At 45.5% G+C, this 26,455-nt stretch overlaps 1 long non-coding RNA gene across 1 annotated transcript in view; it reads right to left on the bottom strand.

The window, feature by feature from the left end:
* LOC135199199 (uncharacterized) overlaps positions 1–24,761 on the bottom strand; it is a 200,651-nt gene extending 175,890 nt beyond the window's left edge. Inside the window, exon 1 of the long non-coding RNA XR_010310970.1 lies at positions 23,982–24,761. This is a non-coding gene — a long non-coding RNA (uncharacterized LOC135199199). The remainder of the gene's footprint in view (positions 1–23,981) is intronic.
* Positions 24,762–26,455: the final 1,694 nt, after the last annotated feature.

Genomic DNA, 26,455 nt, shown 5'->3' with positions numbered 1-26,455 from the left:
CGTGTGTTTTTTTTTTTGTACGTATATGTCAATTGTCTTGCATGTATGCTGTGGTGAAAAGAGGAAAGTGTGACTGGGGTGAGATGGGCAGCTGGAGTGATAGGTTTATGTAGAGGGGGGGGGGTTCCCCTGTTTGGGCGCTAAAAAATAATGTGGCGAGGTCACAAGCTATATATATATTTAAAAAAAAAAAACAAAAAAAAAAAAAAAAAAAAAAAAAAAAAAAAAAAAAAAGCAGCTGTCTAAACAACCCCCCCCCCCCCCCCCAACCAACATAAACCTAATCAGTGGTGTTGGTCACTCCGCGAGTCTAGGAAAGCGTCATCGTCCTCGCCAGCCCACACGATCTCCAACCACTTGAGCGTATGATCTGTTCGGTCCCAAGACCAAACCAGGCTCGTGTCCGGACCGTAAGCAGCGCATTCATCACCGTCACTCCTGTTCGCCTCGTTCCTCCCGGAGTAGCCCGAGGAGGTTGAAGGGACAGGTGACGGAGACCCGACGCTACAACCCTGCCTACTAGCAGAACCAGTAGGCTGGGAGGACTGCAGGCCAACCCGCGGTGGTGATCGAGCTGCAGGTTTGGACCAGCGGTCTCCTTGTGGGGAAGTGCTGGACCTAGGACAGTAGCGTCAGTCTTGTGCGTCAAGGGAGCTGCTACAAGCACTCCTACTCTGCCTACCAGCAGAACCGGTATGCTGGGAGGACTGCAGGTGATCGCCAACCCGCGATGGCGATCAAGCTGCAGGTCCGGACCAGCGGTCTCCTTGCAAAGAAGCGCTGGAACGAGAACGGTAGTGTTGGTCTCGTGCCTCAGGGGAGCTGCTACCAGTCGTGCGAGCCGTTCGGTCCTTGTGGGAGCAACAGTCGCGTGACTGGTAGTGTCCACTAACGCAGTAAGAGCGAGTACCATCCTCTCGACGCGCCACATTACCAGGTCCAGCCTGGTGGATCTCTTCCCAGCCTCGCCACATGAATGGTCTGGTGGGAATGTCACGTCAACCCTGGGCGCGAGCAATTGCTGGTCTGGAGAGAGTCACCTGAGCGACTCTTACCATCCTTCCGCTCTGTGCTTGGGTCCTGACTGAACGTACTGAGCCTAGACCTTGGCTGCTCGGTCACCCATAAGTAACCGTACACTCGATGACGCTCACGAGCAAGCGGTGAGCCATTTCCCGGTCCGGAGGTGGAACCTCTGGAGCCAGGAGAGGAGGTACCAGCGGTGGCTGGTACCTCCACGGTCGCTGTCTTCTTCCCCGAGGAAGGAGAGACAGGCCCCGTTCCCGGAGGAGCGGGAGGATCAGCGGAAGACCCACCTGTTTCATCGGAGCAAGACAGACCCTTAGAAGTCCCTGTGTGAGACTTCTGTGGGTGGGTGGGTGGGTGGGGGGGGGGGGGGGGAAGCCACCTTCTTCCTCAGTTGGGGAGCCTTGGCAGCTGAAGGGGAAGAGGCGGCAGAAGACGACGAAGACACCTTCCTCATCTTCTTCGCTGACTTCCTCAGGATGGCAGAAGGTTCTTCCATCCAGGAAGGGGCTGTGGCAGCTGCAGAAGCAGCAGGCCCCAGTGCGACCTGGGAGGAGGACCTGACAGAGCAGCAGTGAAGAGAACACTTCCTCAAGGAGGGTTACGAAACTCTTGCATGGCAGATAAAACGTCTGCCACCACCGAGACTGGTTGGTTGCGCGAACGTGACCGTCGTCTGGGTGGGGCTGAGAGTTCACCTGACAGGAGACAGCCGATACCGTCCTCAGACTCGTCCAAGCCCTCATCGAGGCTGAAACCTCTCATGAGGACTGGATGGGCAGCCTCCACCAGTCTTTGCGTGGACGGTCCCACGGGAAAGTCACGTCAACCCTGGTTACAGGACAATTGCTGCGCAAGCGATCGCCAGTCTGGTGTCACCTGAGTGACTCTTACCATCCTACCGCTCCGTGCCTGGGTCCTGACAGTGAGTGTACCCAGCAGTCTGGACCTTGGCTGCACGGTCACCTGTAGGGGACTGTACACTCGGTGATGCGAGCAAGCAAGAAGCCAAGACGGTTCCCGGTCCGGAGGTGGAACCTCTGGAGCTGGGAGAGGAGGTACCACCATGGTCCCCGTCTTCTTCCCTGAGGAAGGAGAGACGGGCCCCGTTCCCAGAGGAACGGGAGGACCAGCGGAAGACCCACCTGTCTCACCGGAGCGAGACAGACCCTTAGAAGTCCCGTGACCAGACTTCTTAGAGGGTGGGGAGACCACCTTCTCTTCTACGGCAAAGCCTTAGGAGTCAAAGGGGTGGAGACGTGAAAATATGATGATCTCAAAGAGGAGGATGACGACACTTGACTAGGACTCCTCCTCTTCAATTCCTTCAAAATAATGCCAGACTTCTACCATCAGGAATCGATAAACATCACAAGGCAGCACGAAAGCTTTGTCCAGTGACGTAATTCCAGGGTAGTAGTGGTGAATGAATATTATTACCAGCAGGGTATCAGTACACACACTCGAGGATCGGTATCACAACATGCTACGAGTCACAGATACAATTCCAAGTTAAGATAACCAATACAAAGAGCTATCCAACCAATACTGTCTGACTAAAAAAAAAAAAAAAAAAAAAAGGAAAAATTATTAAAATAATAAAGATACTCCTCTCGCATCCAAGGGCACCGCCCTCTGAAGTGAGAGGAGATCCCCCAAACACCAACACCACAGGCCCCCGTTCTTTCTTCGTCTGATAGTAAGTGAAAGGATGAAGAGAAATTACCATAAAAACAAAACTAGGACAAACCTCTGAAGTTCCCCTCAGTAATTCCCAGGTGTAAGAGTAATTTTTGGATGAACACGTCTCGTTACAGGATTAATATCACTCACGTTAAATACATGTCTCGTCCTCACGTTAAATACATATCTCGTCCTCACGTTAAAGGACAAAAGAATGTAAATATGTTAGCATACCTTTGCTGCCGACTCTTAACACAAGTAGAGAGGTGGCTATAAAGGCTATCACAAAAAGTGGGTTTCTATATTAATTTAATTTAATTTTAATACCAAACACCATACATACATATTTACTTAAAAAAGAAAAATAAACCAGAAAGATCCCACTGGGAAAAATGATCAACGACCAGTCGGCAAGAGCTCACAAACACACGTCTTCATCAGAAGACGGCCGAAAGCAAAGTGGAGAGTTTCCATCCGGGCAGCCTGGCCTACCCGCCTGCCACACGGTAGTTACTGCCTAACCACCTTGTTAAAGAATTTAACAGCCAAAATTCCAGCTATGCCAAAAGTAATTCCTTATGTAAAGGACCGATGGTTTGTATATTGTGTAGGAACAACTAACACTTTCACTAATAGGGGGAAACACCGCAGTGGATCCATCGTCATAGAGTGGATCAGCCTTATTCACTCGATATTCAATTTGTGAAACAAGAATACAATTACATCTTTAAGCATACCATTCAAAAGTTTGAAGTTTCGTCAACATAGCCATTCAAAAGTTTGAAGTTTCGTCAACATAATGTGGTACATGAAAGCGCCATACGAACTAAAATAAGCAGTTTTCAAGGCTGTTTTGAAATCCAATATGGCAGCACCAGCGAGGTGCCGTTCGTAAGCGCAGCAGAGCCGCCATCTTTCCCAGCACTCATTTGAACAATGTTAGTGTATATATGTAATGTTTATTTATCTTACTCAAGATTTCAGTTGTAATCAGCACAATAAAACAACATTTTGTTGCCTATATTAGTGAAAGTATGAAACTTCATATCCCCGGGGTCATAGTTTGAACTGAAATTCATTTTTACCTTGTAATTGGTGGTTTTATCATTACTGCCATCACAACTAAAACTCCACAGTGCTTATTTGATTGTAATTATACATGTTTTGGTCTTAATTCACTCCAAATTACACTTGAACTACGTTGCGGTTCCTGGTTCCTAAGTGCTCCCTCTACAAACAGCGCAGGCAGTAGACGAGTACACGGTTTTTGAGGTGCTAAGCTTTATTCTTCTAATTGTTTACTTTACTCATTATCAAGTTTAACTTTACTTCGTTACTTCAAAATGTTTATTTTAATTCATGTCTGTTATCCTTTTTTACAACCAAATTAACCCCTAAAATTTACTGATATATCTTAAGTAGATACGAGCAGACAGCAAAAGGACTCATCATTGCCAATCTAGTGGAGCTTCACACACGTATATTTACAAAATGTTTCCATGAATTTTAGTTGTTAGAGTAACACAATGATGATAAAATTGCTGTAATATGTATATATATGACAAATAAAAATGCTAATTTCACTTATTTCCCTGGTTTTGTGTAAGTCTTATACCCAGTTTGAAGGGTAAACACATACCTATTGGCAACACTGATAAACAATAGAAGAGCGCGAACAACGCTGTAGGTACTGTTCACAGCAAAACTGTTGATATTTGAGTCAGGAATCTAGTTACTTTTTCAACAACGAATATTTTCAAATTAATAATCATATGTGAAAAATGTATGCAATTCATAACCTTATACTGCCACTTAACTATTTGAATAATTATCGAGTGCACGCTTCATCGTCTTCTACTTCTACCAAAAAATCGTAGTTTTCTTGGATCTGCCCGGTTGGTGTCATTGTTGACGACTGTTGTGAAAAAAGTGCCCGAGCGTCTACAGGTACGTGGTGTGAGGATTTAGCACATGGAATCAGTAGTTTATTGACACAAGCGAATCTGCAAACATCGAGATGGCATCAATCTTCTAAATATTCGGAGCGGTAAGAGTCAGACTTTCATTAACCTCAATTTAACCTTAAATTAAGACCTCAATTTCTAACTTTGGAGAAAATATTTATTTCCAAAGGAGAGTAGAGGTCTCGAGCTCCTGCTCTCACCACCAACAACTCGTGACTGATGCCCATCTCCGGTGTCAGGACGTGTTAAAATGATATTGTTATGATACAATAAAGTTTCATACATACTTACCTGGCAGATATATACTTAGCTAAGACTCCGTCGTCCCCAACAGAAATTCAAATTTCGCGCCACTCGCTACAGGTAGGTCAGGTGATCTACCTGCCTGCCCTGGGTGGCAGGACTAGGAACCATTCCCGTTTTCTATCATATTTTCTCTCTTCCACCTGTCTCCTGCGGGGAGACTGGGCAGGCCATTAATCGTATATATCTGCCAGGTAAGTATGTATGAAACTTTATTGTATCATAACAATATCATTTTCATACAATCAACTTACCTGTAAGATATATACTTAGCTGATTGGCACCCTTTGGTGGAGGGTAAGAGACAGCTAACTATGGAATAGACAGGTAAACAACATATGATGTAGGTATAAATAAACCTTGGTTCCTACCTGATAGGTGGTAGACTTCGTGGCTGCTGCCCAGGAGTCTGCATCACCTCAAGAAAATTTAGTGAGATATGTGATCTATGGCCAAGAGTTCTTGTGGGTCTGCCGATGGGGTCTTATCCGCTTACTCGGCAGAGCCTGAAAGGACTTTGTCAATGGGTGCTAATCCACTTATATGACAATACACCTTATGAAGGAGCACACAACCGATCCCGATCACCTGATCCTAACCACCATGTTAGTACTAAAGATTGTTCAGAGTTATCCCCAAACTCTTCACAACAACCAGAACTCAAAAACACATTACGCACACATACATAAATTAAAAAAAAAAATTAATACTCATCTAAGAAGATATCACAAGAGTTCCTTACTGAACAATAGTGAACGGCCGCCAGTGCGACATCTAGCACTTTTGTCAGCAGAAAGTCTAGAACATATCCAATAGAAGGTATGCACAAATTTAAAGATCGGTGTTAGCTCCTATACCCAGGATCGTATCCGCAGACACGAAGGGACCTAGAGAAAAACATTTCTCGTAGGTTACACGAACATCTCTCAAGTAGTGAGATAGAAATACTGAGTTGCACCTCCAAAATGTCGCTTCCAAGATATTCTTTAGTGACATATTCTTTTGAAACGAGAGAGACGTCGCTACAGCTCTCACTTCATGAGCTTTCACTTTCAAGAGTCGAAAAGCGTCGTCAGGACAGATCTTATGTGCGTCTGTAATGACGTTTCTTACAAAGAAGGCTAGAGCATTCTTAGACATAAGTCTTGTGGGGTCTTTTACCGTGCACCAAAACCTTGTCTAGAGCCTCCCATCTGCTTTTTCCTCTGCAGGTAGAATTTTAGTGCTCTTACAGGGCAAAGAGATCTTTCTGATTTCTCTACCGAAGAGACTCGATAAACCTTTAACCTCGAAGGACTTAGGCCAGGGATTCGAGGGGTTCTCATTTTTAGCTAAAAATAATGCTTAAAATGAGCAGATAGCTGTCTCTCCCTTGAATCCCACTTTATCCTCTAGGGCATGCAGCTCACTAATTCTTTTGGCTGTTGCTAGAGACAAGAGAAATAAGCATTTCCTTGTTAAGTCTTGAAACGAGGCCAGATGAGGAGGTTCGAACCTTTCAGATGACAGGAACTTGAGCACTACATCTAGGTTCCAGCTAGGAGGAGCCGGTTCCTTAGACTTTGTAGTTTCAAAGGATCTTATAAGATCGTGTAGATCCTTATTGTCGGCAAGTTCTAGGCCTCTATTTCTGAAGACTGCCGAAAGCATGCTCCTGTATCCCTTTATTGTGGATACAGACAGATGAGAGTCTTCTCTCAGAAACAACAAGAAATCAGCGATTTCGGTCACAGAGGTAGTGGAGGAGGACAACTTCTTCGACTTGCACCACCTTCTAAAAACTTCCCACTTAGACTGATAGACTCGTCTAGTGGAAGCTCTGCGGGCTCTCACGATCGCGCTTGCAACCTTGCGAGAAAACCCTCTCGCTCTGACAAGTCTTTCGATAGTCGAAAGGCAGTCAGAGCAAGAGCGGGGAGGTTTTGATGATACCTCTCGAAGTGTGGCTGTCTGAGAAGATCCATCCTTCTTGGAAGGGATCTGGGAAAATCTACTGTCCACTCCACCACTGTGAACCAATCTTGTGCCGGCCAAAAGGGGGCTATCAGGGTCATCCTTGTCCCCTTTGAAGCCACAAATTTCTTCAGTACTTGTCCCAGGATCTTGAAAGGTGGAAAAGCGTAGACGTCTACATGAGACCAGTCTAGCAGGAAGGTGTCGACTATCAGAGCTCTGGGGTCTTCTACCACCGAGCAAAAGACTTCCAGTCTTTTGGAGAGGAATGTGGCGAAGAGATCCACATGAGTCCCCCAAAGAGACCAGAGACTCTGACACACTTCTGAGTGGAGGGTCCACTCTGTGTGAAAGACCTGGTTCCTCCTGCTCAGCCTATCTGCCCTTACGTTCCTTACCCCCTGAACAAATCTCGTAAGAAGGGATATGTTCCTCTGGGAAGTCCAAAGCAGCAGGTCTCTTGCTAGCTCATAAAGGAACAAGGAGTGAGTCCCTCCTTGTTTCCGAATGTAGGCAAGCGCGGTGGTGTTGTCCACATTTACTTGAACTACTCTGTTTGACACAAAAGGTTCGAGGCTCTTCAGTGCCAGGAGTACGGCTAAGAGTTCTTTGCAGTTTATGTGCCAGGACACCTGTGCTGCCTCCCAGGTGCCTGACACCTCTCTCGTACCTAAGGTTGCTCCCCAACCCTTCTCCGACGCGTCGGAATATAACACTCGGCTTGGGTTCTGAACCTCCAGTGAGATTCCCTTGTTCTCTTTCAACGGGGGCAACCACCATTCCAAGTGAGGCCTCATCTCCACTGGAATGGGGAAGAAGTCTGATAGACGTCCGATCTTCCAATTCCATGACCTCTTGAGGAAGAATGGAGGCGGACGTAGATGAAGTCTTCCTAGAGGAAAGAACTGTTCGAGCGAGGAAAGGGTCCCTAGAAGGCTCAACCATTCCCTCGCCGAAGTCCGTTCTTTCCCTAAGAAGAGAGAGACTTTCTCCAAGCCTTTCACGAGTCTCTTTTGCGAAGGAAATACTTGAAAAGCCCGAGAATCCATCTGAATCCCCAGATAGACTATGTTCTGTCTGGGGGTCAGCTGCGACTTCTCGAGGTTTACGAGTAATCCCAACGACTTGATCAGGTTCAGGGTCAAAATAAGGTCCTCCAAACACTGCCTCTCTGATCTGGCTCTGATGAGCCAGTCGTCCAGATACAGAGAGATATTTACACCCTTGAGGTGAAGAAACCTCGCCACATTCTTCATCAGGCTTGTGAAGACCTGAGGAGCTGTGGACAGGCCGAAACACAAGGCCCTGAACTGAAAGATCCTTCCCCCTGTCATGAAAAAGAGGTACTTCTTCGACGAAGGGTGAATCGGGACGTGAAAATAGGCGTCCTGGAGATCCAGGGAAACCATCCAATGTCCTTGCAGAGCCGAAAGGACTGAGGCAGAAGTCTCCATGGAGAACTTCTCCTTCTGAACAAATTTGTTCAGAGAGCTGACGTCTAGAACTGGTCTCCAGCTCCCCGAGGTCTTTGCAACCAGGAAAAGGCGATTGTAAAACCCCGGAGAGTTTTGATCCAGAACTAGCTCTATCGCTCTCTTGTCCCGCATCTGATCCACCATTAGTCGAAGAGTATCCCTCAGCACAGGGTCCTTGTATTTGGCGGACAGCTCCCGCGGAGTTGAAGTCAGGGGAGGACTGTCCTGGAAGGGGATACAGTATCCCTTCCTTATCACAGACATTGAAGAAGCGTCTGTGTTGATGCGTGCCCAGGCCTCCGCAAATCCTAGGAGCCTGGCACCTACTGGTGTTTGGAGGCGCGTAGTTTCACTTTCCCTTCTTAAAGGGACGGAAGGCGATCTACCTCTCCTCTCAGGAGCCTTCCTTTTTGAGGGAGCTCTGGAGGGACGGGCCTCCTCGAACCGGGCTGAAGAGACGTACTCGGCCCTTTCTTCTCAACCGTTGCAGCAGGTCTCTTCTTCCTTGAAGACTGAAGGAGAAGGTCTTGCGTCGCCTTCTCAGTTAGTGATCGGGAAATGTCCTTCACCAACCGAGAAGGAAACAAAAAGTCAGACATGGGAGCGTAAATCGGTGCTGCTCTTTGAGAGTGGGAGACCGCCTTGGTCAGAAAAGCACTGAATACCGTCCTCTTCTTCAGCAGTCCCGCTCCAAATAGAGGAGACTTCTAAGGAGCCATCTTGTACTGCCTTGTCGATGCACAACAAGATACAAAGAAGGACTTCCGGGTCGAGACCCTCTGAGTCATGCGCCTTCTTAGACATCACCCCAAGGGACCAATCCAAGAAATTGAAAACTTCCAAAACATGGAAGAGTCCCTTGAGGAGATGATCCAGCTCCGAAATGCTCCAAGTCACGCGATCAGAGTTCAGTCCATGTCTTCTTGAAGCATCAACTAGTGTAGAGAAGTCTGCTTCAGCCGAGGAAGGGAGAGAAAGACCCATATTCTCGCCCGCAGGGCCGTTTCTAGGCACAGGCGACACAGGCGGTCGCCTGGGGCGCCATTTGCTTGGGGGGCGCCAAATTGCCAACCAAAATTAACATATAAATGAATGAGAGTATTATTTTTACGTGAATAATTCAAATAAATAAATACAAGTGTAAACGCGAAAATAAATGAATAATGGAAGTGTTAATACTTGATGCAACGTTGTTTAATGTTTCGGAAAAGTTGGCGACACTGGATAGGTAGATGTCGTCAGTATCAAAGGAACCTTAAAACTAAGACAGCCACCTGCTCGCGACGCCAACTTAGTTAAGTTCTAAGCATCGTGTTTACTCCAATCTTTACTTCTTTTTTTAAGTCTTCTTAAGTTGTCAACGCAGCTGTCAAGCATTTAAGCTTTTATCAATCATGAAGAGGCAGTCCAAGCTGTCAGGTGCAGAAAACAATAAAAGAAAAAAGGAGGAAGAGGAAAAACGAGCCCAAAGTAGAGGGGAGAAAATCAAAAGAACATGGCTGCCATATTCCAAGAAAAAAGAGTTTATACTGTTTTTGTTGCAAACTCTTTTCCCAGAAAACATCTGAACTAAGCAGAGATGGCTTTAATGACTGGAAAAACTGCAGTGACTCACTCAAAATGCATGAGAACAGTCCAGGATTGGTGTCGGCTCCCGTACCCAGAATCGTATCCGCCGATACGAAAGGACCCAGAGAAAAACACTTCTCATATGTCACACGAACGTCTTTCAAGTATTGAGATGCAAATACTGAGTTGCATCTCCAAAATGTCGTATCTATGATGTTTTTAAGCGACATATTCTTATGAAACGAGAGAGACGTCGCTACTGCTCTCACTTCATGAGCTTTAACTTTCAACAGTCGCAACTCTTCGTCAGGACAGACCTTATGCGCGTCTGTAATGACGTTCCTCACAAAGAATGCCAGAGCATTCTTGGACATCAGTCTTGTGGGGTCTTTTACCGCGCACCAAAGACCTTGTCTAGAGCTTGCAACTTCGCGAGAAAACCCTCTCGCTCTGACGAGTCTTTCGATAGTCGAAAGGCAGTCAGAGCGAGAGCGGGGAGGTTTTGATGATACCTCTTGAAGTGTGGCTGTCTGAGAAGATCCACCCTTCTTGGTAGGGGATCTGGGAAAGTCTACGATCCATCTACCACCTCCGTGAACCAATCTTGGGCCGGCCAAAAGGGGGCTATCAAATGTCATCCTTCCGTCCGCCTTTGACGCCAACAAACTTTTTCAAGTACTAGTCCCAGGATTTTCGAAATGGAAGAAAAGCATAAGACGTCTACGCCGAGACCAAATCTAGCAGGCAAGGCCGTCTACCATAAGAGATCTTGGGTCCTTTCCACGACCGAGGCAAAAGACCTGCCAGCCTTTTGGAGATGAATGTGGCCTGGGAAGAGATCCACATGAGGGGTCCCCACAGTGAACCCGAGATTCTTGACACACCCTCCTCGTGTAGGGTCCACTCTGTATTGGAAGGACCTGGTTCCTCCTGCTGAGTCTGTTCCGCCCTCCCCACATTCTTTACTCCCCTGAACGAACCTTGTAAGCCCAAAAGGTCTTTCGTCAGCTCGTAAAGGAACGAGGGCAGTGAGTCCCTCCCCTTGTTTTCGACAAATGGTAGGCAAGTTGCCGTGGTGTTGTCCACGTTACTTGCAACACTTTGTTCGAAACCAGAGGGTTTCTAGAACTCTTCAAAGCCAGATTGTACGGCGAAGAGGCTCTTTGCCAGTTTATGTGCCAAGTACACCCTGCGCTGGTTCCCAGGTGCCATGACACCTCCTCCGAAGCCTAATGTTGCTCCCCCAAACCTTTTCTCCGACGCGTCGGAATACAACACTAGTCTGGTTCGGGATTTTGGTTTTTAGAGAGATCCCTTTTGTTCTCTTTCAGAGGGGGCAACCACGCCATTCCCAAGTGCGGTCCTTATCATTTCCACTGGGAATGGGAAAGGCGTCCGCAAGGTTTTTTCCATTTTCCAACTCCAAGACTCCTTTGAGGCAAGAAATTAGGAAGCGGACGGAGTAAATGAAGTCTTCCTAGCGGGAAGAACTATTCAAGCGAGGATAAAGGGTCACCCCTAGAAGGACTCAACCATCTTCCCTCGCCGACCGTCCGGTATTCCCTTTCCTTAAGAAGAGAAGACTATCTGCAAACTTTTGCGATTCTCTCTGCGAAGAGAAAAATACTCGGAAAACCCCCAAGAATCCCATCTGAAATGCCCCAGATAAGACTAAGTTTCTGTCTGGGGGTCAGCTGCGACTTCTCGAAGGTTCACGAGTAATCCCAACGCTCTGATCAGATCTAAAGTTAGCGTAAGGTTGCCTCCAAGCACTGTCTCTCTGAACTGGCCCTGATGAGCCAGTTCGTCCAGATACAAGAGAGAATATTTACTCCGTTTGAGGTGGGGAAGAAACCCGCCACCCAAATTTTCAATCCCACGGCTTGTGGAAGACCTGAGGAGCTGTGGAACAGGCCGAACAAAACACAAGGCTCTGAACTGAAAGAGTCCCTTCCCCCCCGTCATGAAAGCGGAGGTACTTCTTCGATGAAGGGTGGGGGATGGGAACGCTGAAAATAGGCGGGTCCTGGAAGATCTTATGGGACACCATCCAATCTCCTTGTCGCAAAAGAAAACGCAAGGACTGAGGCAGAAGTTCTCGCCATCGAGAAACTTCTCCTTCTGAACAAATTTGTTCACGAGAGCTGGACGTCTAGCACTGGTCTCCAGCCTTCCCGAGGCCTTCGCAACCAGAATAAAAGGCGGATTGTAAAACCCCGGGGGAGTTTTGATCCAGTACTAGAATTATATCGCTCTGCTTGTCCCACATTTGTTTCCAACCTATCGATCGGAAGAGTATCCCCATCAGCCACACGGATCCTTGTAACTTGGCTGTTAGTTCCCGTCCCGGGTTGTTGGACGTTAGAGGGAGGAGTGTTTCCGGAAAGGGATACGATATCCCTTCCTTATTACAGACAACTGATGAACGTCTTCTGCCGGTTTAATCAAGTGTCCAGGCCCTCCCACAAATTTCCCAAGGAAGCCTGGCAACCATAACTGGTGCTGGAGGATGAGGAAGGCATCAACTTTTCCCTTTTTAAAGGGGACGAAAAGGCAGGACCTAACCCTCCTTCTCAGGAGGCCTTCCCTTCCTTGCGGGCGGGTTCCTGGAGGTCGGGGCCACCCTCGAAAAGGGCTTGAACCAGATGTAGCTTCGGTCCCTTTTTCTTGTCAGTAGTAGAAGCAGGCGTTCTTCCTTGCTGACTGTGTCAGAAGGTCTTTGAGTCGCCTTCTCAGGTTACTGAACGAGAAAATGTCCTTCACCAAACTGGAGAAGGGAAACAAAAAGTCCAGACAGAGGCGGAATACAGAGCAGGCTGCCCTCTGAGTGTGGGAGACTGCTTCGGTTTTAAAAAGGCAAGGCTACTATATACTGGTCCCTCTTTTTAAGAAGAAACTGCTCCAAATAAAGAGAAGATTCTCAACCGAGCCAATCCTGAACCGCTTTGTCTCTAAAGACAAAATAACAAAATGGACCAAAGGCTTATGGTTCGAGTTCCTTCAGAAATTCATAGGCTTTCTTGGACATCACCCCAAGGGACCAATCTAAAGGGGGGAAAAAAAAAGTTGAAAACTGTTCCAAATACATGAAAGAGTCCCTGAGGAGATGGTCCAGTTTCTGAAATGCCCCAACCCAAGTTATTTAACGTGCCGAGTTCCAAACCTTGGTCTTAGCGGTGAAACGGTCAAACTAAGGTCGAAAAGTCCGCTTCTGACGTAGACGGAAAGAGCAATATCCCATATTCTATCCCGTTCTGATAACCAACTGCCTCTTTTACTCAGCATAGTCTCGCTGGAGGCATTGCAGAAAGACCGTTCTGAACTAACTCCTTCTATTAGACTTCATCCAAGAGTCCCTAAAGGCAACTTGAAGATCGCCCTCTTCATCGAAATGGCGGGCTTTCATTTGGAGAAAAGAAAAGCGAAGATTTCTTAGTCTTAAGCACTCCCCGAGAAAAGAGAGCGCGGAGAAAGGAGGAGCGGCAGGAGTCAAGTTCGTCTCCATACTCCTCTAGAAGCCAAGGCTGTAAAAACAAAAGCTTTATAGTTCGACAGTCCTTCTCTTTTTTTTTTCCCCTTTTTTTGATACTCCTTTCCTCCCGAGTCCTACTTTCTAACTCGGGGTCTTAATTGAGGTTTCCGCTGCCACCAAATCCGTACGTCTTTTCCTCTGGAGGAGAACAAACTCCTAATAGGAGAGGGACTAAGGAAATGATGATTCCTTCCTCTTCCCCGCTGCTTAAAAGTACCCTGGAAGGCGCCAACCAAAGCTCAGGCAGTTTCCTCCCATAAAATGGATGACGCTTCCCCGCTTGGATGGACGCTTCTCCCGTTCCGCCAAGCGTCTCCTGGATGACGCCTCCCAGCTTGTGTGGGCCTGCTGACGTCCTGGATGACGCCTCGCGCCTGGAAAACGCTTCGCTCTCTAAAAGGCAGTCCCTAAACTGGCGGGCCCAAAATAAAATTGGTTGGAAGCCTCGCGTCTTAAAGGCAGCTTTAAAAGCCAAGACCTTCATGCCTTAAAGAAACGACGTCCACGTCTCTCCTGGCGTTAACGTGTCTTCCGTATAAGATCCTCCCAGATCTAGCTCTCGAACCCGAAGCTTCTGCGATAATGTTTTTAGAACGCTTCACGTTTGCATGCACCCTCTCGATTAGCAGGGGAGAGGAGGAAGGCGAGACTTCTTGATTGGAAGCGCAAACGATTCCTTCCTACGGAGGGGCGCTAAACACTCCCACCAAAGAGGCCAGTTGGTTCTTGTAAACTGCCAGTGTAGAATTCCTTCCGAAGCTTCTCCACGTCAATTTGCAGTGACGCCTGTTTCGTCAATCAATCGGGGGAGGGGGGAAGTAGGAAAGGGTTCTTCTGCGTCCTTCGTCCGTGGGTGACGCTGACGCCACCTTCGCCTTCTTAATAGACGGAGGGGAGGCGTCCATCTGAGAAAACGCTCCGGGCCTCTGAGAATCAAATTCGGGTTCCTTTCAAAATGCCGGTTTCAGAGGCCTAGATAAATCCGACTCCTTTCCACCCCGTCCATTTAGGAGAGGGAGAGGCAATGAGAAACACTCACGAAGGACCGCTGTTTTTCTAAAGCGCCCACTTGAGGCAGGCCTGCCACGAAACAGAGCTTGCTGAAGGGGAACGTCTGACCGTTGGGGATGTTTCCCCACGACCTCCTTAAGGCTTTCGACTTTATCTTCTCCTCTGGGCATAGGGAGCTTTGGAAGAGGTCTAGTGGCCTGGGAGCGTCGCCAGGGACGAGAGCAAAACGCCCCCCTCCACAACCCCCCCCCAGAAAACTGGGAAGAAACTCAACTTCACTGTAAAAAATGCTCACCTTTCACTGCCTTCACCTTGTAAGTCCGCCGTATTTTGGAACTTCATGTCTCTAACAGTAGCGCTTTCCAGATACGGCGATTTTCCGAGTGGCCGAATTCCGAAAGTGAAACCTTGGATTGCAATTGAGTACACATACGGTGGGACGTAAAATTTCCCCCCCCCTCCCTAAATCACTTAGGATTAGAAAAAAGTTATCAATAAAAGGCTTCAGAATAGGGCCTTTTGAACTCACAACCCTTTCAAGACGATTCTTCAACCCTTACTCCAATCTCTAACTTCTTCAAATTCCAAGAAGTTAAAGTTATTCCATTCCTTCTGCATTTAATTCCCCGTCGCAATTCAATGCACAAGTAGTTAGTCAGCAGAACACTGAAAAACCCCGCCTACAATTTGACGACATACAGTGTGAGGAATCAACCGAAGCTTTTTTGGTATATAAAAAAAAACCTCAACCCTGCAGCCTACATTCACAACATTTCATTCACAACTCACATTTGAACTTCAGACATACTGAGGACAAAAATTCCAAAAAGCTAAGTCCAAAATTCAGTCCACAGGTCAGCGAATGCCAAAAAAACACGATCCAGAATACGTCACCAAAAAAGCCGATAAACCGATTGAATGCACAAAGGGATGAAAATAAGAATCTAAGTCACGGAGGTAATAGGCAACAATGTTGATGTACCACCGGCGACAGAGAAAATAAATTGATAGGAAAAACGGGACAATTGGTTCCTAGTCCTGCGCCCAGGGCAGGCCGGTAGAAGTCACCTGACCCTAACCTGTAGAGAGTGGCGCGACAACAAATTTTTTTGGAACTTTCTGTCGGGGACGACGGAGTCCTTAAGCTATTGTATATATATGACAAGGTAAGTTGATTGTAAATGAAACTTAAAATTTATTGGCAGTTATGGCAAAGGAAAGTTACCTGCCTTGCGCTTTCCTGAAAGAGCGGTCCTTTTGACGATGGCCTCCTTGCAAGTAAACCGATACTGAACGTTGCCGAGAAGTCCCTGACACGTGGCAGGGAACATCGAGCCTTTTACAATTAAACCCGTAACTGCCTTATCGCCAAAAGTCTTGGACTGCGGTAGAGAAAACCCGAGATCCTTTCCCTTGAGTCTTTCCTGTTAACTCCATCCACCACCTTTGCGAAAAGCAATATAATATTGACAGAGACCTCTTGAATTCACGAAACCCGAGGTCTTGGCTGGGTTTCGAAGACGAAGTTGTCTGTTCACTTTAAGCTTCCTCCGAAGCACTGCTTACTTCACATTCTTTGCATGTGAGGTATAAGGTATCACCGAAGGTAGAGGTAAAAATTCTTGAGGCCCAAATCGTAAACAAGAGCTTGAAGAGTTCAACAGAAACGTTCAACCAGGCGACACACCTGGCGTGTGCTGGCGCGCGCGCTCGGCGTCCACTGGCGAGCAGCGAGCACGCTCAGCGTCCGCTGGCGCGCGCGGTGCGTGCTCGGTATCCACTGGCGTGCGCTCGGCGTCCACTGGTGCGCGCTTGGCGTGCACCCGCGCGCGCCTGGCGTCCATCCGAACGTCCCGTCCAAGCCGAGCGTCAAAAGAAGCGTGCAGAAAAGCGTCACGCTCCTGACAGGTGTCAAAACAAGCGAAATACATCTCGGAGAGATATCCGACTGCACGAAACAGTCTCAGGAGAAGGGTTGATCGTGTGAGAATACGAGGGGCGAGGGAACGCCTTCTTATTCTCACAGTAACAAAGCTCGGACGTCCGCTCTCAAAAGCGTCCTGCTACTAAGACTTCTTTTTCATATTTCTCGGTGGAAAGACATACACGTGATAAGGCGACGTTCGCCTTCTTACTTCTCACTGAAACGCATAACGAGAGAGAGAGGACTTGAAGCGTCCTCTTCTATAAAGCTTCTATTTAGAGGGCGCGAGTCCTTCCGAAAGCTCCAACCCCTGCGCGGGGAGGACGCTTCGGAGGACGAGAAGCAATCCTTCAGGATTCGTGCACGTGCACGCACTTAGGCAGTCTGGGGATTTTCATCAGAAACTGCCGAAGGCACGCCAGATCGGTGGGGGTTCCTCGTAACCCTCCTTCGGCTTTCGACATGCTCTCTCCCCGGGTCCTGGAAGTCAAGCAGAGGTCCCGGCCTAGCGGCGAAATAAGGCCGATCTGATGCACCCTCCACTACACAAGGGGCACTGTCACTGCACTTAGCCACTTCACTATTGCTCTCTAAAGCAAGCACTTTCGATTCTAAGATACGAATCGAAAGAGTATTAGAGAAAGGGCAATAACCTCTACAGACACTGTTTAGGGCACGAAGGCAACATTACAGGGTTATGAGAAACAATAACAGAAGTAGCACTCTTCACAACAATGAAAGAGAGCGATCACCTCTCGCAGACATATTCATAACCCGTAGGCCATACTACAGGGTTAGGCAAAAAAAAAATCTACAGGAAGGTTAGCAGGTTCACTACCCTGACTTTTGTTTACTGATTAATTGCGTACATACGAATCATACGTTTTCCTTACGGAATTAGACATGTTTACTGATTAATTGCGTACATACGAATCATACGTCTTCCTTACGGAATTAGACAAAGTCTCACACTCCTTACATGACAAATCTCAACAAAGAAGCAAGACTCATACCCCTCATGCATACCAAGTGCGGATCTACCGAAGCTTTCGGTAGCCACACCCTATCTTTGCAGACAACACCCTCTGAAACTAGCCTAACTAGATTCAGATATCTTATGCAAAAATGAATCAAATTCCAATCAATTTAAGATAGCGTATGCCTAGCCACAAATCCAAGTAAATCAATTAAAAGACAATTAGGATACTTAGCAGCAATGAAGTTTCCAAAATCTAAGACGGAGGTACTGGAAACAGGTGTTTCCAGCACCGGCGACAGAAAAATTATGAATAGAAAATGGGAATGGTTCCTGATACCCGCCTCCCAGCGGCGGGAATGGGTACTAACCACCTGGCCGACCACTGCGTGTGTCGGAAGTTTTTAAAATTCTGTCGGACTTCAGAAAATACAGCTATATATATATCTGACAGGTAAGTTTCATGAACAAAATAGTTTGTATACTTTTGAGTCTATACTTTTCCTTGTTGTGTATACATATACGTGAAGATAATTTATTAATAAAGTATGTTGTTTTGTTGTGGAACTTGGAGGGAAGGGGGGCGCCATAACGAGTTCTTGCCTGGGGCGCCTAATGAACTAGAAACGGCCCTGCTCCCCCGTTTGGTACCAAATGCCCCTTCTGCCAGCGAGTCTCGCTGGGGGCATGCAGAAGACCGTCCTGACAAGATCCTTCTTCGTTTCCATCCATGTATTCAGACTGAAGAGCCCTCTCCATAGAGATGGTAGGTCTCATTTTCAGGAAAGACGAAGACTTAGGGACCTTAGAACTCGAAAACAGAGAGCACGGAGAAGGAGGAGCGGCAGGAGTTAACGCGTCCCCATATTCCTGAAGCAGAAGGGGTCAAGACTTTGTAGCTTGAGAGTCCTTCCCTACCACGAGCCTCGTCTTCTGAATTCTCGTCTACACAGGGTTCCAAGGAGAATCCGCTTCAAATTCAGGAAGTCTTCTATCTGTGGGAGACAAACTCCTGATAGGAGAGGGACTAAGAGAATGTACTGAGTCCCTCTTGAAAAAAGTTGGCACCTCGCGTCTGGTTGGCGCTTCACGCCTGGCTAATGCCTCGCGCCTGGCTGGCGCCTCACGCCTGGCTGGCTCTTCACACCTGGCTGGCGCCTCGCGCCTGGCTGGCTCCTCGCTCCTGTCTGGCGCCTCGCATCTGGCTAGCTCCTCGCGCCTGGCTGGTTCCTCGCGCCTGGCAGGCTGCTCGTGCCTGGAAGGCTGCTCGCCCCTGTAAGATTCTTCTTGTCTGTCTGGCGCCTCGCGCCTGGCTGACGCCTCGCGCTTGGAAGTAATCACGTGCTTGGCTGGCGCCTCGCGCCTGGTATACGCCTCTCTTGCGCTTGGTCTGATATGAAGATCCTCTTCTACGTGCTTGGAAGAGAAAGCCTCATGCCTGGTTGGCGCCTCGCGCCTGGCAGGGGAAAGAAGACGACACTTCTTAACAGGAAGAGCAACGTCCTTCTTGCGAGGAGGATCTCTAGCAAGAACTCCGACCAAGGAGGCTAGCTGCTCTTGAACAGCTAGTAGGATCCTCTTAGAAGTTTCTCCAGCGTCCTCTTCAATGGGAGGAGAGGGAGACCTCGAAGGAGTACAATCAGCTACGTCCATGCAGTGAGACATCGATACTACCTTCGCCTTCTTGATCGAGGAGGGAGCTTCATCAGAGAAGCGCTCGGGGCTCGAGTTCAAAGAAGGTTCTTTCCAATGCCTTTTCAGTTTAGGTGAAGGAGAAGCAGACGAAGAGAAACACTCTCGCAGGACGCTTTTTCTGAAGCGGTCCTGAGCAGTCTGTTGCGAGACAGAGCCTGCTGAAGGGACGCCTGACCGTTGGGGATTCTCCACGACCTCCGTAAGGCTTTCGACTTTCCTTCTCCTCTGGGCATGGGAGCTTGGAAGTGGTCTAGGCCTGGGAGCGTCGCAGAGACGGTCAAACGCCCCCTCTACAATACTGGGAGCACTCACTTCACTGAACAAGTCACTGTCACTATCCTTACCTTGCATGGCCGCCATTTTGGATCTCATCCTGTGAATAGTAGCCTTCAGGTTGGCGATTTCAGAGGCCGATTCTGATTGCAAAGCCTGTGAAGGTCCCGATACAGAGGGAGAATCAAAAACATTATTAGAAGGAGAGAAAACATTATTAGAAGGAGAGAGAGACTCATTAAAAGGCTCAATAGGCCTTGTACTCTCACCCTTTGATGCAGCCCGTCTAACTCTATCCCTCTCTAACTTCTTCAAGTAAGAAGTTAGAGTCTTCCATTCTTCAGCATTCAACCTTTCACATTCATGACAGGTATTAGTTAAAGAACACTCACACCCTCTACATTTACGACATACAGTGTGAGGATCAACTGAAGCCTTCGGTATCCTCACCTTGCAGCCTACATTCACACATATTCTCACACTAACACTTGAATCAGACATTCTGCAGAAAAATAAAAAAGCAAGTCCAAATCCAGTCCACAGTAGCGAATGCCAAAACAATGATCCAGGTACGTCACCAAAAAGTCCGATGAAAAGAAGATCAATTGCTTTGAAATAAGATTTCAGGTCAGGAGGTAGTAACAACAATGTTGATACCACCGGCGACAGAGAAAATATGATAGAAAACGGGAATGGTTCCTAGTCCTGCCACCCAGGGCAGGCAGGTAGATCACCTGACCTACCTGTAGCGAGTGGCGCGAAATTTGAATTTCTGTCAGGGACGACAGAGTCTTAGCTAAGTATATATCTGACAGGTAAGTTGATTGTATGAAAGTACTTTTTCGGAGGGTGACTTCACCCGCGGTGGAATCTGGATCCGCTAGTCCAGTCAGTTATTTCCCTATAGGCAAAAAAATGTTTTATTGTGCTGATTACAACTGCAATCTTGAGTAAGATCAATAAATGCAACATATATACAATAATATTATTTAAATGAGCGCTGGGAAGGGCGTTGGATCAATGCCGGTTACGAACGGCACCTCAGTCGGTCGACGCCATATTGGGTTTAAACACTGCCTTGAAAACATATTTTACGAAGACCTCACATGCTTATTTAGTTCGTATGACACTTTCATACTAGGGTAAAACACCACGGCAGGTCAAACAGGGCACCTACAATCAACGCTTGCCACCCTCCGAAAAAGTACATTATAACGCGTCCTGACACCGGAGATGGGCATCAGTCGCGACTTCTTGTTGGTGAGAAACGGAGCTAAAGACCTCTACTCTCTTTTCGAAGTAAGTAATTTCTCCAAAGTTAGAAATTAAGGCCAAATTTTAAGATTTAAACAGAGGGTACTGAAAATGGCGTCCACGGCAGTGGAAATCTCACCAAAACGCTTTAGAAATTTTTACTTACAACTAAAAATGTTTCGAAGATTGACGCCATTTCGATGTTTACGGAGTCGCTTGTGTCAACAAACTTTCCATTTCCTGTGATAAATCCGCACACCACTTGTACCCACAGATGCTAGGGCACTTTTCATCACAACAATCGAAACACGATTTCTCACCAACAAACAAGCTAGGAGTAAACAGCTGTTTTGGTAGAAGATGACGAGAAGCGTGCTCTTAGCTAATTTTTAAATAGATAGTAAAACATCAATATTTTACATATTTATGATGATTAATTTGAAAATATTCGTTATTGAAAAAGTAACTCGACTCTGACTCAAATTTAAGTAATTATTTTTCTGAATTAGAACGTTCTTTTAAGTTTGTATTATGACGTCACGACATCTTGACTTTCGTACCTATTGTAAATAATTGCTATACTCAACTGTCTTGCAGAACAGTTTACCAGTTATTCATGCAGATTGTTATCAGCTATTCATGTAATTGTTATAATCGTAATGCGCATATATATCTTTATTATTTACTTTTTGGATATATGAAGATGTTTTACTGCTGGATTACCGCCGTAGTGTGACGCAATCGTTTTCGGTCCCTGGGCCTCTGTCTGTTTTCGCACCATAAGAAATTATGGGGCCGAAAGTTAGCATTGAGGGGCATATGTTTTGAATGAGAAAAATACAAATTTATTCAATAGCTAGCTTGTAAAAAATACTTGGTTATAAAAACTTGATTGACAACTAAGCAGCATGTCTACTATGGGTTTCAGAGACAGTGCAAGCACGTTTTTGGGCAATACCTATTTCTGTAACAAACACTCGTAACAGAACGAGATTTTGCTATAGTGCATTACACCTAGTGCCGTAATTTATAAGGGTATCGTGAATCACTAATCGTAAAGAATAACGACACTTGCCCTTGTACCAAGAGACAAAAACTCCATTATGCAGAAATGGATACGAACACGCGTATAAAGCTCCACCTACCCTCCCCTCCTCCACCGCCACCCCTTTTCTTCTTCGTTCCTCCGCCTTCTCTCTCTCTCTCTCTCTCTCTGTTGCCATCCGGTATGTGTTGACCCTCCAAACTGGGTATAAGACTACACACAAAACGTTGAAATTGGTGAAATTAGGCTATGTATTGGAAGTATATATACATAAATATTAAAGCAATTTTATCATTATTGCATTACTATGACAACTAGAATTCATGGAAACAGTAAATTTAAACTAAATAATGAGTAAAGTAATCAATTTAGGGAATAAAACTTTGCAGTTTCGTCGTCTGTCGTCGTCTGCTGTTCATAACTGTTTGTGGCGCGCGCGCTTAGAAACCAGGAACAGCAACGGGTTTAAAGTGCAGTGGAGTGAACTGAGACCAAAATGTGTATAATAACAATCAAATAAGCCCTGTGGAGTTTCAGTTGCGATGGCAGTAAGGATAAAAACCACCGATTACAAGGTAAGAATGAATTCAGTTCAAACCATAACCCCGGGAATAACAAGTTTCATACTTTCACTAATATAGGCAACAAAATGTTGTTTTATTGTGCTGATTACAACTGCAATCTTGAGTAAGATCAATAAACGTTACATATATACGCTAACATTGTTCAAATGAGTGCTGGGAAGGCTGGGGGAAGATGGTGGCCGTCACTGATCAGAACCTTCCATGCAAAATGGAGCCGCCATATTGGATTTCAAAACTGCCTTGAAAACATATTTTACAAAGAGCTCACATGCTTATTTTAGTTCGTATGGGGCTTTCATATATCACATTATGTTGACGAAACTTCAGTCTTTTAAATGGTATGCTTAGAGTTGCAATTGTATTCTTGTTTCACCAATTAAATATTGAATAAGACCCGTCCACCGTGATGAGGGTTGGCCTGCCGTGGTGTTTTACCCTATATCACATTATGTTGACGAAACTTCAATCTTTTGAATGGTATGCTTAAAGTTGTAATAGTAGTGTTGTTTCACCGGTTAGTGTCTAGGAGAGGGCCGCATGAAGATATCAGTGATATTCAATGTATTTTTACTAGAGTGTGTAGGAATGTATGTAAATAGTGGTATACGAGTGAGATAATTTAGTGAAATTCAATAAGTTGAAATATCGACGATCAAACTCATGCTACTCTTGTCTCCTCCCAGAATTTTTCTAAGTCTGTTGTTATTGTTGACAGTGTCTTGTTTTTAGCTCAAATGAGCCCTGTAACTACTATAATCCGCAGACAAACTAGTCCACTATGACGTCTTACACGTTTGGCCAATCACAGTTTCATTTTCTTACACCTCATCAACTTTGGCCAATGGCGCTGGTGTTTGAAAATTTTTCTTAGACATGGAGGCCGTAGCAAGCACTTCATCTCATACTGCACAAGAAGTTGAAATTCCAGCTTCTTGTCCTGACTGTTTCCTAAGTTACAGTGAATTTGTTTTAGCTTATTCGAGGAATATTGAAAAATTAGTGGATTCGTCGGGTACCTGGCCACTTCCTACTTGAAGTTGCATGTCAGGGAACCTTGCAACGGCTTCACGTTTTCCTCAAAGCAGCAGCACATCTTTATCAACCAACAGTTTAAGGTAAGCTTCATTAATTTATAGAGTACTATATTACGATGGTGGTAGTATAACGATGTATACAGCAGTACCATCACTTTGGATTTGGTTTGATGAATGTGTTAAGTAGTGGCCTTAAGGGGGGGTCGCAGGGGGGCAGAGCCTTCCCCCCCCTGCTAGGCCTAGGTAGGGGTACAGGGCCCTAGGTAAGGTTAGGTGGTTGTATTAGGTTCGGTAGTGCCCCGAAAATCACTTTTCTCCTCCCCCCCCCCCCCCACCCAAAAAACCCCGCTTCCTACTGGGGTCCCCCATAATTGAAGTAGTAGGTTTATGCTTAGATTTTGTGTTTAAGAGTAACTCTTAGTTTCTTTTTTTATTAATTTCCTCATGTTTCTATGCGATGTGCAACACCAATCTGGTCATTTTTTGCCGTTTTTCGTCGTTAATACTTGAAAAACGGGTGCGGCCTTTTCCTGGACATTTACCGCCAATTACAGTTTAGTTACAGTTGTCCGAATAAATATCCCATTGAAATCTTGTTCAGCAAGTAAAATAAAATAGGAAAACGTCAACTGCCATAGTCTACCAAGATGCGGAATGCTAAGGTATATGGATACACTGACCTTTGTATTGCCCTTCAACACGACGTCTTCTTCCTGTTCCTATGAACAATGACAAAGATACTCGAGGTCTTCCCCACCGGCGACTCCCACCAAGGGACAACGATCGAGCGTCATGGCGTCTAGAGGCCGAAAGGCCAAGCAAGCACCACCAGACTAGCCATTGTTAAATAGTAGCTAGGTATATTCATAGGCTATTATAACTCAAGATACTCTGGTAGGATTTTATCTGATGAACACGACTACACTGCGGTCACCCACCCAAACGGTTATACTCCACGGGCGCCGCCCCCTTTCGGGGACCTCAATCGAGACGCAGCAGCAACAGTTCCTACTACTAGCTACTATTCTCACTTTAAACCTCTTCCTCCATCGGCGTATTTCTTGGGCTATAGCTAACATCAGGCACCAATCCGAATTTTAAAGTGTCTGTCAATTGAAATTCTCGCGATTTTCAGTTCAACTCAGCCATATACAATGCCAATGAAAAGGTTAAAATAAGGTCTTGATATTAGCCTTATATTGTCACGTGTAATAAAAGGGACTCCTACCACCACACACTGATCCCGTTAGTCAGTTCCTTAATATAGGCACTTATCGGGGTTTTTACGGCCGTAAATGACATATACTATCCGGTATATTTAGAGGCAAGATTAACTTAGCATACGGATGTGACAATTACAGGATCACCATACCTTTATTTTGGCGACAAAATTGTTAATTGGACCAAAAAGTCAACGGGTTCACTGTTCCACCGGTATAAGATCACCACTTGCAATGATTGATTGGTCACCATTGGTGGCAATTGAGCAGCTCGCGTTCCAATAATATTCTCGTCTTTCGCCAAAAATCGGTAGAATGACTGCGTTCGGGTAATAACGCCCTTTTAACATTCAATGATCGAGTTTACGTCTTCCGTTGGGTCATGCAGATCATACGTAAAATGTTATTCAAGATGAATCCTTTTTTTTTCTCTCTTTAAATGACGGAGTTCACCCAAATCTCTTGAGAATGGTAAGTTGGCAACGTTCATGAACTATGTGCAATGATATTCCTGCCTTTAGTATGTCCGTGTCATTACCAGTTATGATAAATATTCTTAATTTAGGCAATATCCTAAAAAGGTGGTGATTTTGAGTTTAATTCCAAATTGCAATAAAAGAGTTGAAAGTCCATTTTAATATCTGTTTTTTAGTTAGCCAAATCTTACTTTAAGAACAAAACCAGTGTCATCAGCTTACGTATGTTGATAATTTTCACGCAATCACAAAGTCTTATGAAATGAAACTTAAGCCACCTGGACAGTTTAAATACGACGTAACATAGCAATTATCTTTTTGTATAAAAATTTTAACGATATAGAAATTCATAGTTGAGATGCCACGTTAATATGAAAATATTCTCATCAACCGTTTTGCCAGAATTTATACACACAAATTCATAATATACGTTTTATGTTTTTCATTGACAATCGAAACTACATACTCTTTCAGGTAAGCTAAACTATAAATAAATTATATGTAATGTCATTTATTTTCTCAGTTCATATAATTTTTTAATGATGCCTGTAAAAGACATCCTTGATCGGGCCAACGTCTCCAACGTGAGTGGGAATGAACAATGAATGACTGGCAGCTTGCGCAAATTGAGTCCCAACACAGGTTGATATTTTTAGCTCAGTCATAGTATTTGTATGTAGTACAATCTTGAGTGATAGTCAGTGGTAGCAAACTGCCAAACAGCTCCTCGGTCTTTCGTCTGTCACCATGGCTATGAATAATACCTACTAAACCACCGGGCTCCCATCCCAAGAGTTTTGGAGAGAATTCATTTCATCGAACTTTATCGTGGATTTCCTGTTCTTTGGAAAATATAGAGTGACGAATATAGAAACAGAAATTTAAATAACGAAGGTTGCACAAAAATGATTAAGAAATTAAGGGAAATAGACCCCACTGCTACCAGGCCTTCAGTAACGGAGAAAATGGGGCCCTGAAAGATGAGGTTTTGTATCTTATATTTTGTAATCTACAACATTCCAGGAGCATGGGAATGTAAGATGCTATTAAAAACCTTATTGCAAAATGTATGGAATGAAGCAGAGTCCAGAAGCAACTCTTCGCGTCAAACTTGTTCAAGAGAGAAATGCCATTTCTGAAAAACAATAGTGTTATATCCTTATAGTATTATTTTTGTAGCTTAAATGTACAACATACCCTTCTATTAAGCTAGCTGAATAAGGATAATTCTATAAAACTAACGAATACTCCAGTGTTATTACCAAAATACATACAAAAACATAAGATTTACTGAAGAAATATGCATGTTTCTTATTAGTATGTTTGAAACAGCCTCCAGGTACATTGGATTACCTCTTTATCACAGGACATACAATTGCTGGTGGTCTTTGGAATGATAACTAGAGTATTAGTTAATATCTATGGCAACATAGGTTCTTGTAATACCTCAAACTCAGA

Source organism: Macrobrachium nipponense, chromosome 25 (assembly GCF_015104395.2).
Source record: "Macrobrachium nipponense isolate FS-2020 chromosome 25, ASM1510439v2, whole genome shotgun sequence".
Lineage (NCBI taxonomy): Eukaryota > Metazoa > Arthropoda > Malacostraca > Decapoda > Palaemonidae > Macrobrachium > Macrobrachium nipponense.
The sequence above is the reverse complement of the archived record's forward strand: the minus strand, read 5'-3'. Positions and strand labels throughout refer to the sequence as shown.